The sequence below is a fragment of the Schistocerca serialis genome, chromosome 9, assembly GCF_023864345.2.
Source record: "Schistocerca serialis cubense isolate TAMUIC-IGC-003099 chromosome 9, iqSchSeri2.2, whole genome shotgun sequence".
In the NCBI taxonomy this organism is placed as follows: domain Eukaryota; kingdom Metazoa; phylum Arthropoda; class Insecta; order Orthoptera; family Acrididae; genus Schistocerca; species Schistocerca serialis.
Window position 1 is genome coordinate 392,944,775 of NC_064646.1, and position 16,277 is coordinate 392,961,051.

Genomic DNA, 16,277 nt, shown 5'->3' on the forward strand with positions numbered 1-16,277 from the left:
GAAACGTGATGGTACGCATTTCTCGTCGTTACACGAGGCATCACAACAACATTTCACCAGGAAACGTCGGTCAACTGCTGTTTGTGTATGAGAAATCGATTGGAAACTTTCCTCATGTCAGCACGTTGTAGGTGTCGCCACCGGTGCCAACCTTGTGTGAATGCTCTGAAAAGCTAATCATTTGCATATCACAGCATCTTCTTCCTGTCAGTTAAATTTCGCGTCTGCAGCACGTCATCTTCGTGGTGTAGCAATTTTAATGGCCAGTAGTGTACATTGCATTTCCATTATAGGGAAGTATTTACAGGATTTTGTGTTACATTTAAACATAGTCAAGAAATAAAGTTTCTGATTAAATTAAACAAAAATTTATAACAACGTAATGAACAGTGGTTGTGCCACCTACGTCCTGTGTTAGAAAAAGTATTCCGTGAGAGATGCTACCGATAAAAGCAAGATAAAATGTTCTGTAAATGCATGTGCCGAAAAAAAGTATTCTTGTTTAGGAATGGGTCTTTTAAATTGTGTCGAGAACGGTCTGTGTACGTTGGTGCAGGAAGTGTTCCAGTGGAAGTTCACAGATAATTTTTTATTACTTGAGGTTGCCTACTCCTTGGACGAGATGCTCTTTTGATACATAGAACCTATAACTGCCTGTTACAACAGCAATTCCGTATGAGTATATTTAGGATCATCCTCTACTCGTTGCAACACATTCTTTTCCATATCGACGGTATGAGCCGCGCAAGGTCTGCCACTCTCCATTGACCTTGTTGGAAATGATCTTGTATTTACCAACCACTGTAAAAGCCGGTTGCAATTTTTGAGACTGTCGTCAGGCGTATATGACGTGTGCCTACGGGCAACGCCGTTGAGTGAACTAGAACGCAGTGCAATGACTGCCATTTCTGTCACGGAGTGACAGAACTACATTCCACTTTTTACGATGTTCACTAACCTCCTCCTGATGCCAAGAGAATCTCAGAAAGTTATGTTCTTAACGGCTAACGTACGAGCCAGGTATAAGCACGGGGAACAGCTACGGTTATGGTATGAGTTTCTCACTAAGCCACTATACTGTGCAATGTGCATGACCGCATAAGTTTTGCATTAATAGTTTTGCCACTGTTAGTTAGGTAAGCCTATCCACCACGACAAGGTCGCACACATCGGATGGAAAATATTGGTTTGTAATTGTACTGGCGCCAAAAACCGCATAAAAAAGGAAAATGGTTTTTAATTGTACTGAGGCGAAAAACTGCATGAAAAGCAAGAATGAAATCGGTTTTTCGTTGTCGCTAAACGAGCGTAAGACATGTTCAATATGCTATACACCGTTTCCCACCCAAGCTCAAGTCGACAAACAGCATGTTCCACAACTGATCGGAGTGTCTCAGAGGTCACGCTCAGAATGCGTTGCGCAATGTGTGCCTTACATTCAACTACTTCTGTAATCGGAGCACTGAACACACCATCTTTCAGATAATCCCACAGCCAGAAGTCATTAAGGTAAGGTCATCTGGACAACCAGGCTGTAAAAAAAACGACAGCTGATAATTCTAACATTTCTAACATTTCCGAAATGCCTTTAGATCAGCTGATTCACTGGCTGTGCAGCGTATAGAGGAGCGCCGTCTTGCATAGAAATGATCCTATCCAAACATTCACGCTGCTGAAAGGCAGGAATGACGTTGGTGCGCGAATTACTGTCTCAGCGTTTATATGCGACGGTGCATCATTATTTATAGCGATAAAATTGCAAGATTACTTAACCGTTACTGGGTCATAGTCGATCTCAGACTGAACTTTATCAGCTTCAATTTGTAAAAATTTCACCCACTAGTAGCATTTCAAACAGTGATTGTTAAAAAAATTCTTAGTGTCACAACAATGTTAATTAAACTCTCTTGCGTCTTTTACATAATTAAGTTATCTAGCTTAATACTTATAAATGTGCCCCTGCAAAATATGTTCTCTTCTTAGTTCTTTAAATAAAGAAATGTGGCGTCTAATACGATATAGGTAATCAATCATATCTGAAGTGGTCAATTCGGAAAATTTCTCACATAAATGCTGTATGTTTTGAACAATGCATTTAACTTTTCTCCGCCCAATAGCATTTGAATTTGAAAGAAGGCAAATGGCTATTGAAATATATTCATTTGTAACGTAGAGCTTTTTTTTTAAAATCTGATGTTTGCTTACCTGATTCCGCGAGTTGTTCCCGACGAGTTCCCTAAATTAAGTTTAGGCCAGAGTCAATCTTTCCTCAGTAATCAATTTCTGTTGAAATTGCCAATATGTTACGTATCGCCATGGCTCTCTTAGCTGCTTTTGTCACTAGTGAATGACGTTTTGTCTCTCAAAATACAGTACTCTGAGTTTTTGAAGACACTGATCGAGTAGAAATCTTCTTTGTTATTGGTGTATCTCAGCATCATTCAGTTCACTAAGCACTGGGCTCCAAAAATAAAGGAATACAAAGAAAGGATAAGTCATCATGCAAACCAACAAACTGCCTGCATCTCCTTTCGTTTCTCAGATTCCTTCTGATCCATTACTCAATATGAACATGAACAGATTCACGCTCTGAACTCCATCTTTTGTTACAGGCTTGTTTCGCATTAACTGGTAGATGTTGTTGAAGAACACCCCAGTGTGTAGAGTTTGAGAGAAATGTGTACACATTTTACACAGTGCTAAAAAGTCAGCAATTTTGTTCCAACAGTAGCTGCATGTACTTCATCAAGAATAAGTGAGTGATCGTCCCATGGCACAAACACTGCTCTGGGGTTAGACCATGTCCTTGTATCTTGTCACAAATTTGTTCCGTAATTTCATTAACCTATTTCCCAAGTAACACAGCGAAGTCAATAAAGGGTTCCTCTACTGTGACTTGTGAATCTTCAATACGTACATAAAAAATTACTTGAGACATTGCCTAGCACTGGCAATGAAGAAACCTGCTGTTCCCAAAGTTAAAAAACAAATTTATCGATAAATAAACTTTCTTATGCCTATTTTTTTGTATGTCTTTTCAGTCCTAGTGTAGGCTACTAAGGAGAACCTTTATCACCAAACAGAAACACAACGCTGGAATTATGAAGCAAGTGAGAGCACTTGTGTCACATGCGCCAGTAGCGGAATCAGGCCAGCCTATCGGAGAACTCACGACTCATCTTTTAGAGAGGAGGGACGAGCCCCACTCACACAAGCGAAGATGAACTGAAGTATTGTAATTCATTTTATGATAAAAATGATGTCTTACGATTTCTTTGCACCCCTAAAAATTTTGCGCTCTTGCATCTGCCCTTCTTGCCCACAATATGCCACTGCTCTTAATTCCCCGTGTGACAATTCGGTAGCACACCACTAGAAAACCCAAAACAAAACGGCTAGGATGGTGCAGTAATTGGTTTCCTGCATTTATAGGGGCCATACAGTGCAGCATTATCTAGCCGCAGACGCTTCCAGTGAGATCAAACAAATTTCAGTCGTGAATAATGTAGAGGTAGATAATCTCTCTGTGAAGTACGCTACTCGACAACCAGCGTACCACAATCGAGGCTGTAGTGGAAAAGGAGAAACTGAGTCATGGATCAGTTTTCAACATCTCGCATGACACTTTGAACACAACAAAGATTATCACCTACAGTGCTCCACGACTCCCCACGCCCATTCATAGAGATCACGATCTTCTGTCTGTTGGTGTAACAAGGTGGATGAATATAAATATATTTATTTACAATTTTTCTGTTAACTGTTACATATTTAAAAGCAGAATGTATATATGTATGTCTGGGATCTCCTCCCAAACCTCTAGATTGATTTCATCCAAATTGGGCACAGAAACAGCAGACCTGACAAGTATCTGCAATGTGACATTCATAAACTCCTAGCTCTGATAGGAGTGGAGCTACAGGTAAAAACATATTTTTTTCTATTCTCTGGCATCTAGGATGTCCTGCATGACGGACTCTTTGAAACAGTATCGGTCTCCCAGATCAAACAAGCACAAGAAACGGTTTTCCTGGCGCCAACATGTAGGCTTCCCTGCATAACAGCTACATTGTGTTGGAGTATTATCGGTCTGCCTTATCGACCTCAGAGGCAAATAAATGATTTTCAAACCCCGATGTGTAGCCTGCCCTGAATGACAAACATGTTGTAGGAATAGTATCGGACTGTATTGTAAGGTCTACATTTGTCGATGTGCTTGGCTGGAGACAGGATGAGATAAATAGAGAAGGGAATGGGCAGAGTAAGGAAGAGGAGACAATGGATGGAGAGATGAAAGGGAGGTTCATTACGCAAGTGCAGAGTTTGGTGGTTAGCGGACAGGTAAAAAAGGAAGAAGGGATGCAGAGATAGAAAGGGGGGCGAGGATATGATCAGCGGGAGGAGGAGAAAGGTATGGTCAGAGTAACGGAGTGGACGAAAGGAGAAAGAAGAGGGAGGAGGAGATAGAGAGACACAGAGAGTGAATAGGAGGAAGACAGATACAGAGAGGTGGACATAGAGAAGGGAAGGAGGAGGAGGGTTCAATATATTTGTTGACCGCAGACGGAGGCAAAGCCACGAGGAAAAGGCTAGTGTGATTTGGAGCATATATTGTATTCTGTAGTATGCTACGTTAATAATATCTCACTGCACGCTCAGTGTGATCGGAGCCTCACGATAGTCTGGACACAGTTTGAGGAGAACCTGAGGCGGAGCTCTGTGTACAGTTGCCTAAAAAGACTCCCGGACCGTTTTGTATCCCGCCTGGAAGGCGGCGCGTGGGTCTGGTCTTGAAATCTGACAAAGTGGCCGAATGAAAGGAAGCGAGTAGGAGCAGGTGAGTTGAAGCACGTCGGTACTGCAAGAAAAGAGGCTTTTACTGGTACAGTAATATATACAAGTGATTACGTATCTTTGTACAGATGAGCATGTAGGTGTGCAGCCATAGTCCAGATAAGAAAGTCTCAGTAGCAAGCTAAGCTAAGGCGATGGTTCTCGGCCGTCTGCTCTTCATGAACTGGGTGAAAGTGGAGCGGCGCTCGTGGGGCTGCACAGCGTCGGCTAGAGGGCGCTGCGGTCGGCGAAGATCTTCCGCTCTCGTAGTGCCAGCCTACGCTGTGGCATCGGAACTATCGATACCACAGACCGATTACAATTGCAGGCAGTGAGGTGTTGTGAGTACAGAGTCCTCTGACAGAGTACGTAGCGCCACCTGGCGGCGTCTCGTGAGCCTTCTGTAGCTGCGACTCGCGGTGGTTGATTTAAATGTTTCTTCTCTGGAGATGAGAGCGGCACGCAATGCGCCAAGTGCGTTCAACAAAGACACCGTTGATAACGCAGACTAAACAGAGGGAGCAGCGGAAATGTTTCAGCTGTATAACGTCTAACTTCCTTAGCCGTCTAATTACTACATGCGTTTTACCGTGACACCGAGACAAAGAGCAACACGAGCAGTGAAAACAGGTGAATTCATCACTGCTGAAGCAGGCGAAGACCCAAACGTTAGTGGACAAGGTGACATTGAGTGTTCATTGGGACTGCAATGATGTGGTGCTGAGAGGTGAACCATCACAGCAGCATACTACAGAAGCCTCAAGGCTGTCAAGATGGAGCACCGCGAGAAACTAAGGAGGCAGGACACAATCACAGATGATTGTTCTCTGGGCCCTCAAACTGTGCCTCACTCCTGTAATGTCCTGACGTGGTATCCAGTCATATCTTCTCCTTCAATTGAGGAAGAAACCATTGGTTAATAGTCATTTCCACAATGGCGACAACGTTATTTTCAACATGGAAGAGAAAAAATTGCAGGCTTCTACAACTATGTTCTTCACCAAACCACTGACCGGCGGGAAAAAATGTGTGTCATTGAAGGGTTAGAACAGAGATAAGGAGTAACAGATACTACTAATCTTCGTAGTTGGAAATTGATTTATTTCGAGATGATATTTAGACTTTTATGGGTACCATTTGTGTACAAGGTGTCAGAATATGAAAAAGCGCAAATGGGAAGAACGAGTAAAGGACACGAAACAATCAAATAATCCTAAAACACTTGGTCTAAGAAACCAATGTTACAACACTGTTATTGCCTAAGATTATGTTTATTTCAAACACCACAAGTGAATCGTAAATTACAAAGTGACATAGCTCCCTCGTTTGATGTTACTCATCATTTTGGATGCCTAAGTACTGACAAAAAATGTTCTGGCGAGAAGCGTATTGACTGTGGTTCACCAATATGGCGTCCCACACACCCCGACTTAACCCACTGGATTTTTCTGTGTTGGGATATTTAAAACTGTTGATTTATTCCGGGCAACGGCTTTGCCGCAGTGGATACATTGGTTCCCGTCAGACCACCGCAGTTAAGCGCTGTTGGGCGTGGCTGTCACTTGGATGGGTGACCATCCGGGTCGCCATGCGCTGTTGCCATTTTTCGGGGTGCACTCAGCCTCGTGATGCCAATCGAGGAGCTACTCGACCAAACAGTAGCGGCTCCGGTCATAGAAAACCATCATAACGACCGTGAGAGCGCTGTGCTGACCACACGCCACTCCTATCTGCATCCTCAGCTGAGGATGACACGTCGGTCGGATGATAACGATGGGCCAATTGTGGCCTGAAGACGGAGTGCTGTTGTCTGAGACGTTGAACACCGAGAACTTACTGTGAATGCCACAGGTGGCCCTAGTGCAAAATTTTTACATAAGCTGTAGCATAAGTGATAGCGAAAACAACCCATTTCCACACACAGATTAAAATTATTTTTAAAGATCTTATCAAGAACCCAACGGCAACTAATGTATGCGGAGGGTCGGCCAAGGTAGGTGGCGATTACGAGGTAACATATTTGAATGATTAACATTGCAAGCTCATAGGTTAATGTAAGCGAGAGATAAGTCATTGTAAATATCAGATGCTGGTACGTTAATAACGGATGTAACCGCCAAAATGTTCAATGCAAGCACGCAAACATGATGCATTACAGTTGCCTGATGTCAGTTTCTGGAATGGAGTTCCATAACCGCTGCTCTTGGCTCGCAGTAAAGGACGGTTAATACTGTTTTGGATGACGCTGGAGATGTCATCCGATGATGCCCCATATGTGCTCGATTCGAGACAGATCTGGTGATCAATCAGGCCGAGGCAACATTTCAACACTCTGCAGAGCATGCTGGATTATAACATCCTGTTGGAAAACATCCCCTGAAATGCTGTTCATGAATGACCAGACTGACGTACAGGTTTGTAGTCAGGGTGCGTGGGATAACCACGAGAGAGATCCCGTTGTCATAAAGAATCTCACCCCGGAACATAACTCCATGTGTAGATTCACCACGCAGAAGGTTACTTGCAGGCCCTCAACTGGCCTCCTTTAACCAACAGAACGGCCATCATTGTCACCGAGGCATAACCAGCTTTCATCAGAAAACACAGGTGTGCACTAATGACCAACCTGTACCTCAAGATGCAAGACTGTTCGTATATGCTGATGACACAGCTGTGGTGGTCCAGGGGTCCAATTTTGATGCAACATCTGGAAATCTTGAAGAACTGGCTCAATACTACGACACCAATCACCTCAAGCCAAACCCTGACAAAACCCGAGTATGTGCTTTCCATCTGCGCTATAGAGATGCTGGAGTTGAGCTCGACGTTACATGGCAAGGTAAGAAGCTAAAGCACTGTCCAACACCTAAGTACCCTGGGGTTGTACTTGACAGAACGCTTTCCTTCAAGCAGCATTGCCATAACACCAAGGCTAAAGTCTGCACCAGGGATAACATCATCCGCAGGCTGACAAACTATGAAGGGAGCTCAACTATCAGTACTGAGAACATCAGCGTTTCTGCAGCAGACTATGCAGCGCCAGAATGGGAAGCATCTTCACATGCTAAACAGGTTGATGTAAGTGTAAATGAGACAATGCGAATTGTTACAGGCTGTCTCAGACCCACACCAACGGGTAATTTCTACCTACTTGCTGGAATTGCGCCATCCAAGATCAGAAGGCAGGTGGAAGCAGACGCTGAGAGAACAAAGAAAGAAGCAGATTCTAGACACCCACTGAATGGGAACGTCACTCAGGCTCGGAGGCTTAAGTCTAGAAATAGCTTTATTGCAAGAACCAAGATCCTTGACGGTTCACAGAAAGATAATAGAGTCCGTAAATGGGAGAATGAACAAACTGCACTGCAGATAATACCAAAAGAGCAAACGGCACCTGGAAACAAACTTCCTTATACAGTGTGGAGAACACTAAATAGGCTGAGGGCTGGTGTACCCAGATGCAAAACTAATCTGTGCAAGTGGGGACTGCTGACTAACGATGACGACGTTCTTTGCGGATGCGGAGAGGTACAAGACGAGGCACATCTGCTCATGCGCCGACTACTGCCGGAGCCCTGCAGTTTTAGTGACCTGCTACAATCCAACGACAATGCCGTAGCGGTGGCTAACTATTGTAAAAATAAAATGTGATCTGGACACGGAAAAGTAAAGTAAAGTAAATCAGAAAACACAGCATACCTCCAGCCTGCTGTCCAACGAGCTCTCGCTTGATCACACTGAAGTCGCAACGGGTTGTGGTTTGGGGTCAGTGGAATGTACGTGGCAGGGCTTCTCACTCGGAGCTCTCCTTGAGGTAATCGATATGCAACAGGTTGTTGCCTCACTGTGCTGCCAAATGCTGCTCAAATCACTGCTACAAACGCAGTACGATGCGCCAGAGCCATACACGAAACATGATGGTCTTCCCTCTCGGTAGATCAAATGGTTCAAATGGCTCTGAGGAATATGGGACTTAACATCTGTGGTCGTCAGTCCCCTAGAACTTAGAACTACTTACAGGGGGAGGCCACCAATTGTGAAATTCAGATTCGATTCATACTGCGCATAATAAAAGCTCATGGCCAGATGTGTAATGTGGCAAAGCACCAAGATGCACTTCTCAGCCGTTGTCGAGAAAATCGACAGTTAAAAGAAAGAGTTGTGGTGAAGTACTCTATACGTTTAATAATTTTGCACAGCGTCGTGGCGCAGTGGTAAGCGCTCGGGTTTGAAATCAGAAGGTCGCCGGATCGAATCTGACGCCATTCAACCTTTTTTTTTTAGTTTTTTTTTTTTGTAATTCAGATGTATATATATATATATATATATATATATATATCCCGGCAATCAGTTGCAACAATTATGCATATAAGTTGTTGAAAGTCGTTTGTCGTGGAAAAACTGGCGACTTCGAACATCATTATGTTTTCCGCAAACAAAGTTGTATTTCACAAATGTTATTAATTGTCTTCATAATGTTAACCACGTATAGTTAACGGAAGACGTAGAAACGATATTCCGATACGAATACGTATAACTTAAGTCAAACGTTCGAATTAGAAATGAGACCCCACGAACACCAATTCGCTGTGGCAGGTATGAAATATAAACTCCGTTACTCGCTCGTAACACTTTAAGGACAGATGTTGAATGGGCCGAAACGAGCCGCCGCATAACAGCGTAGTTGCCTGCTAACTTCGAAAGAAGGTAGATGCGGTCCCTAGCGCAACTTATAACATCGTCGAAAATCAGTGCTGACGGGAGAGTTTTGGTACACCCTGTCAAAAAAACGGAAAAATGGAGGCGGTACAATTGGAGAGCGATCCGCCTTCACCAACATGCATAAGCAATTCATTAATAGTTTATATATATATATATATATATATATATATATATATATATATATACACTCCTGGAAATGGAAAAAAGAACACATTGACACCGGTGTGTCAGACCCACCATACTTGCTCCGGACACTGCGAGCGGGCTGTACAAGCAATGATCACACGCACGGCACAGCGGTCACACCAGGAACTGCGGTGTTGGCCGTCGAATGGCGCTAGCTGCGCAGCATTTGTGCACCGCCGCCGTCAGTGTCAGCCAGTTTGCCGTGGCATACGGAGCTCCATCGCAGTCTTTAACACTGGTAGCATGCCGCGACAGCGTGGACGTGAACCGTATGTGCAGTTGACGGACTTTGAGCGAGGGCGTCTAGTGGGCATGCGGGAGGCCGGGTGGACGTACCGCCGAATTGCTCAACACGTGGGGCGTGAGGTCTCCACAGTACATCGATGTTGTCGCAAGTGGTCGGCGGAAGGTGCAGGTGCCCGTCGATCTGGGACCGGACCGCAGCGACGCACGGATGCACGCCAAGACCGTAGGATCCTACGCAGTGCCGTAGGGGACCGCACCGCCATTTCCCAGCAAATTAGGGACACTGTTTCTCCTGGGGTATCGGCGAGGACCATTCGCAACCGTCTCCATGAAGCTGGGCTACGGTCCCGCACACCGTTAGGCCGTCTTCCGCTCACGCCCCAACATCGTGCAGCCCGCCTCCAGTGGTGTCGCGACAGGCGTGAATGGAGGGACGAATGGAGACGTGTCGTCTTCAGCGATGAGAGTCGCTTCTGCCTTGGTGCCAATGATGGTCGTATGCGTGTTGACGCCGTGCAGGTGAGCGCCTCAATCAGGACTGCATACGACCGAGGCACACAGGGCCAACACCCGGCATCATGGTGTGGGGAGCGATCTCCTACACTGGCCGTACACCACTGGTGATCGTCGAGGGGACACTGAATAGTGCACGGTACATCCAAACCGTCATCGAACCCATCGTTCTACCATTCCTAGACCGGCAAGGGAACTTGCTGTTCCAACAGGACAATGCACGTCCGCATGTATCCTGTGCCACCCAACGTGCTCTAGAAGGTGTAAGTCAACTACCCTGGCCAGCAAGATCTCCGGATCTGTCCCCCATTGAGCATGTTTGGGACTAGATGAAGCGTCGTCTCACGCGGTCTGCACGTCCAGCACGAACGCTGGTCCAACTGAGGCGCCAGGTGGAAATGGCATGGCAAGCCGTTCCACAGGACTACATCCAGCATCTCTACGATCGTCTCCATGGGAGAATAGCAGCCTGCATTGCTGCGAAAGGTGGATATACACTGTACTAGTGCCGACATTGTGCATGCTCTGTTGCCTGTGTCTATGTGCCTGTGGTTCAGTCAGTGTGATCATGTGATGTATCTGACCCCAGGAATGTGTCAATAAAGTTTCCCCTTCCTGGGACAATGAATTCACGGTGTTCTTATTTCAATTTCCAGGAGTGTATATATATATATATATATATATATATATATATATATTTGAATTACAAAAAACTAATAATAAGAGAAATTGCATGGCGCGAGATTCTATCCGGCGACTTTCGGATTACGAACCCGAGCGCTTACCGCTGCGCCACGACGCTGTAGAAAACTACTAACCGTAGAGAGTATTTCACCGCAACGGTTTCTTTCAACTGTCGATTTTCTCGACAACGGCTGAGAAGTGCATCTTGGTGCTTTACCACATTACACCTCTGGCCATGAGCTTTTATTATGCGCAGTATGAATCCAATCTGAATTTCACAATTGGCGGCCTCCCCTTGTTAAACCTAACTAACCTAAGGACAATACACACATCCATGCCCCAGGCAGGATTCGAACCTGCGACCGTAGCGGTCACGCAGTTCCAGACTGCAGCGCCTAGAACCGCACGGCCACAACGGCCGGCCCATCGGTAGTGCCACGTGGCAGTCCGGCACACAGTCTTCTTGCAACCGTACATTGTCGTGACACCGCTGGCATCAGTCACGTACAGTGGCTACATTCCTGCAAAATCTTTGTGCATTATCGCAGAAGGGACATTCAGCTTCTTGTAGCCTTATTACACGACCTCGTCGAACGACAGTAAGGCATTGATACAGGCGTCGTCTTGACTAACGGCAGCTCACCACATCCAATCTCAAACGTAACTAGCGCTCACTACCGTTACAACATGTACACTCCTGGAAATGGAAAAAAGAACACACTGACACCGGTGTGTCAGACCCACCATACTTGCTCCGGACACTGCGAGAGGGCTGTACAAGCAATGATCACACGCACGGCACAGCGGACACACCAGGAACCGAGGTGTTGGCCGTCGAATGGCGCTAGCTGCGCAGCATTTGTGCACCGCCGCCATCAGTGTCAGCCAGTTTGCCGTGGCATACGGAGCTCCATCGCAGTCTTTAACACTGGTAGCATGCCGCGACAGCGTGGACGTGAACCGTATGTGCAGTTGACGGACTTTGAGCGAGGGCGTATAGTGGGCATGCTGGAGGCCGGGTGGACGTACCGCCGAATTGCTCAACACGTGGGGCGTGAGGTCTCCGCAGTACATCGATGTTGTCGCCAGTGGTCGGCGGAAGGTGCACGTGCCCGTCGACCTGGGACCGGACCGCAGCGACGCACGGATGCACGCCAAGACCGTAGGATCCTACGCAGTGCCGTAGGGGACCGCACCGCCACTTCCCAGCAAATTAGGGACACTGTTGCTCCTGGGGTATCGGCGAGGACCATTCGCAACCGTCTCCATGAAGCTGGGCTACGGTCCCGCACACCGTTAGGCCGTCTTCCGCTCACGCCCCAACATCGTGCAGCCCGCCTCCAGTGGTGTCGCGACAGGCGTGAATGGAGGGACGAATGGAGACGTGTCGTCTTCAGCGATGAGAGTCGCTTCTGCCTTGGTGCCAATGATGGTCGTATGCGTGTTTGGCGCCGTGCAGGTGAGTGCCACAATCAGGACTGCATACGACCGAGGCACACAGGGCCAGCACCCGGCATCATGGTGTGGGGAGCGATCTCCTACACTGGCCGTACACCACTGGTGATCGTCGAGGGGACACTGAATAGTGCACGGTACATCCAAACCGTCATCGAACCCATCGTTCTACCATTCCTAGACCGGCAAGGGAACTTGCTGTTCCAACAGGACAATGCACGTCCGCATGTATCCCGTGCCACCCAACGTGCTCTAGAAGGTGTAAGTCAACTACCCTGGCCAGCAAGATCTCCGGATCTGTCCCCCATTGAGCATGTTTGGGACTGGATGAAGCGTCGTCTCACGCGGACTGCACGTCCAGCACGAACGCTGGTCCAACTGAGGCGCCAGGTGGAAATGGCATGGCAAGCCGTTCCACAGGACTACATCCAGCATCTCTACGATCGTCTCCATGGGAGAATAGCAGCCTGCATTGCTGCGAAAGGTGGATATGCACTGTACTAGTGCCGACATTGTGCATGCTCTGTTGCCTGTGTCTATGTGCCTGTGGTTCTGTCAGTGTGATCATGTGATGTATCTGACCCCAGGAATGTGTCAATAAAGTTTCCCCTTCCTGGGACAATGAATTCACGGTGTTCTTATTTCAATTTCCAGGAGTGTATTTAAAGCAAACTTTTGCACTCTCATAGTGCCGGTACTAGCACCACTCTTGCGTGACTGGAGCAAAATTGGAACAGATATCATTTTTCAGATGTACAAACACGCCTACCAGCGTTCGCTTACATCGCACAACTCCCACCTGATATTGCGATTTTTTTCGCCCCTTCAGTGTATAACGGTCCACAACACAGTATTTTCTCTAATTACGCAATACGTAACACGCAAAAATTATCTCGTTTTGTTTGCTGTTTACACCGAAACAGGTTTTACCATTTTTACTTATAATTGAAACTGAGTTTAACGTTTAATGCGTGGCAGAGTTCATTCACTGTGCGCATACAAAGTAGCTAATTTGCGTCACTGCTATTAATTTGTGGTCCGCCATTGTGGGTAGCGTGCGTGTGACGCCGTGATTAGCTGTCGGGCGCTCCTGCGGTAGGCGGGCTCATAAAGCCCGCCGCCATGACAGGCGCATCCAATATAACGAAAGCCGCGCTGCGTGGCGCGTCACCCTAACACGCGAGGGTCCGCAGCGTCAGGCGCCGTGAAAGGGCAGCCCGGTGGGCGCGCGGGATATGCGGCGGCGCGAGGGAGCCGGTAATCTCGCGCGGGGCGCGTGAATTTCAACCCGCGTAAGAACTGTACCAGAGACTTTACACACGGTATGTAGCACATGCTAAATAACCCCTCATCGTTAAGAGCTATCGTAATTTCTAGACCTTTGCAAAAGTCTGCACTGAAACGGCGGGTATCTGTCAGCACTGCATGCCTACAATTCAACCGCAGGTTAAGTATCTGGAACGCGATTACGTTACGTTAAGTTACGGTTACCACAACAGTGCTCAGTCTTAGATCATACACGGCCTAAGTAGACGATGATGTTGTTGCCATCTTCAGTCCAGAGACTCCTTTGAAGCAGCTCCCCATCCTAGTCTACCCTGAGCAACTCTCTTCATTTCTGCATTGCTACTGAAACCCGCATCGACTAAAATCAGCTTACTATATTCGCTCCTCCTTTCACGATTTTTACCTCACGACCTCGATCACTAAACTGAAGATTTCATCATGTTTCAGTATGTGTTCTACCAATCGATCTCGTCTTTTGATCAGATTGTGCCACAAATTTCTATTTTCCCTAATTGAACTCTGTACCATCTCATATTTTATTCGATATGCCCATCTAATCTTCAATATTCTACTACACTCCTGGAAATTGAAATAAGAACACCGTGAATTCATTGTCCCAGGAAGGGGAAACTTTATTGACACATTCCTGGGGTCAGATACATCACATGATCACACTGACAGAACCACAGGCACATAGACACAGGCAACAGAGCATGCACAATGTCGGCACTAGTACAGTGTATATCCACCTTTCGCAGCAATGCAGGCTGCTATTCTCCCATGGAGACGATCGTAGAGATGCTGGATGTAGTCCTGTGGAACGGCTTGCCATGCCATTTCCGCCTGGCGCCTCAGTTGGACCAGCGTTCGTGCTGGACGTGCAGACCGCGTGAGACGACGCTTCATCCAGTCCCAAACATGCTCAATGGGGGACAGATCCGGAGATCTTGCTGGCCAGGGTAGTTGACTTACACCTTCTAGAGCACGTTGGGTGGCACGGGCTACATGCGGACGTGCATTGTCCTGTTGGAACAGCAAGTTCCCTTGCCGGTCTAGGAATGGTAGAACGATGGGTTCGATGACGGTTTGGATGTACCGTGCACTATTCAGTGTCCCCTCGACGATCACCAGTGGCGTACGGCCAGTGTAGGAGATCGCTCCCCACACCATGATGCCGGGTGTTGGCCCTGTGTGCCTCGGTCGTATGCAGTCCTGATTGTGGCGCTCACCTGCACGGCACCAAACACGCATACGACCATCATTGGCACCAAGGCAGAAGCGACTCTCATCGCTGAAGACGACACGTCTCCGTTCGTCCCTCCATTTACGCCTGTCGCGACACCACTGGAGGCGGGCTGCACGATGTTGGGGCGTGAGCGGAAGACGGCCTAACGGTGTGCGGGACCGTAGCCCAGCTTCATGGAGACGGTTGCGAATGGTCCTCGCCGATACCCCAGGAGCAACAGTGTCCCTAATTTGCTGGGAAGTGGCGGTGCGGTCCCCTACGGCACTGCGTAGGATCCTACGGTCTTGGCGTGCATCCGTGCGTCGCTGCGGTCCGGTCCCAGGTCGACGGGCACGTGCACCTTCCGCCGACCACTGGCGACAACATCGATGTACTGTGGAGACCTCACGCCCCACGTGTTGAGCAATTCGGCGGTACGTCCACCCGGCCTCCCGCATGCCCACTATACGCCCTCGCTCAAAGTCCGTCAACTGCACATACGGTTCACGTCCACACTGTCGCGGCATGCTACCAGTGTTAAAGACTGCGATGGAGCTCCGTATGCCACGGCAAACTGGCTGACACTGACGGCGGCGGTGCATAAATGCTGCGCAGCTAGCGCCATTCGACGGCCAACACCGCGGTTCCTGGTGTGTCCGCTGTGCCGTGCGTGTGATCATTGCTTGTACAGCCCTCTCGCAGTGTCCGGAGCAAGTATGGTGGGTCTGACACACCGGTGTCAATGTGTTCTTTTTTCCATTTCCAGGAGTGTATATCACCGCATTTCCAAACCTTCTATACTACCAGCTCGGGGTAGCCACGTGGTCAAGGGCGCCTTGACACGGTTCTCGCGGCTCCCTCCGTCGGAGGTTCGAGTCCTCCCTCGGGCATGGGTGTGTGTGTTGTCCTTTGCGTAAGTTACTTTAAGTTCGAAAAGTAGTGTGTAAGCCTAGGAACCGATGACCTCTAGCAGTTTGGTCCCATAGGAACTTACCACAAATTTCCAAATTCTGTTCTATATTCTTCTTGTCTGAGCTTCTTATCGTCCGCGTTTCACACTAGCACAAGGCTACATTCCAGGTAAATATGTTCAGAAAAAAACTTCCTAACCCTTAAATTTATGTTG

At 47.5% G+C, this 16,277-nt stretch overlaps 1 pseudogene; it reads left to right on the forward strand.

Moving 5' to 3' along the window:
- Window positions 1-6,317: 6,317 nt before the first annotated feature.
- On the forward strand, window positions 6,318-6,435 carry LOC126420242 (5S ribosomal RNA; annotated as a pseudogene).
- Window positions 6,436-16,277: the final 9,842 nt, after the last annotated feature.